General features: G+C 35.2%; 1 protein-coding gene across 1 annotated transcript in view; it reads left to right on the plus strand.

Moving 5' to 3' along the window:
* NNT (nicotinamide nucleotide transhydrogenase) overlaps positions 1–1,142 on the plus strand; it is a 103,284-nt gene that overhangs the window by 29,481 nt on the left and 72,661 nt on the right. The gene's annotated exons all lie outside the window — the stretch shown is intronic.

Raw genomic sequence — 1,142 nt, forward strand, 5'->3', positions numbered from 1 at the left:
GTGTGTGTGTGTGTGTGTGTGTGTGTGTGTGTGTATCCAAGAATATATGTATTTGAAGATATCTCATTATTTTCTTGGATAAATTCCTGGAAATGGAATACTGGGGTCAAATGATATACACATTTTACATTTTGATATAATATTTTTAAATGATGAGATTACTCTGTGGCAAAGATATAACAACAAAGATTCCAAAATAGCATTTATATTTCTAATGATACATGTTCATTATTGAAAAATACAGAGAGACATAAGGAAGAAAATGAAAATACCTTTTGTAATTCTACCAGCCTGATATAATAGCTAATGATATTTTAATGTAATTTCTTACAGAATCTTGTGTGTATAACTTTTGAACAAAATTTGGATCATTTTTAATATATACATAATTTTGAATTTATCTTATTAATAATAGTATACATTTCTGAAACTTTTTAAAGAGCTTTATTCTTATGGCTGCAAGAAATGGAAAACACCAACTCAAATTGGCTTAAACCATAAGAAAATGAATTATCTCTCCTAATGAAAATCCGTGGGAAGGACTCCCTTTTCACATTAGAGTCAGCAGCTCCTTGGTGCCATCAAAGACTAGGTTCTTTCTGTCTCTCCTTTCTGTTGTTCTCAGCTTTCACTTTTTCCTAAGGCTGATTCCACTTGTGGTTGTAACTTGACCTCCAGGGACAATCTGGGCTACCAGATTCCTTGTCCAAGTCAGCAGAGAGAGAAATTCTTGCTCAACCATGGACTGTATGTCCTATTCTTTATGCACACTCATGAACATGATGGTTGCTAGGTACTCATTGACTCAGACCATGGTTTCCCAAACTTCCTTGATGAGAAGAATGACCTGCAGCTCTTGTTAAAAATATGGCTTCTGGCCTCCCTGCTGCAGATTATAATTCAGTGGGTCCGGGAAGGGGCCTGGGATTTGAATTCTTAACAAGTACCTTGAGTGACTGTTGTCATTAGGGAGGTTTGGGGCTTTACTGTAGTGGAATGGATATTGGTGAGTTAAACACACTGTTAACCACAGAGCTGAGATCATTGTTGGCTCTGGTTTTCTAGTTAGGATATAGAGCTTGGGAAGCATTTATTTTTTTAAACCTAATTTATTTTTACATAATGTAATCGTGTTGGGTTTT

This window comes from Galeopterus variegatus, unplaced genomic scaffold (genome assembly GCF_000696425.1).
Source record: "Galeopterus variegatus unplaced genomic scaffold, G_variegatus-3.0.2 Scaffold3913, whole genome shotgun sequence".
Lineage (NCBI taxonomy): Eukaryota > Metazoa > Chordata > Mammalia > Dermoptera > Cynocephalidae > Galeopterus > Galeopterus variegatus.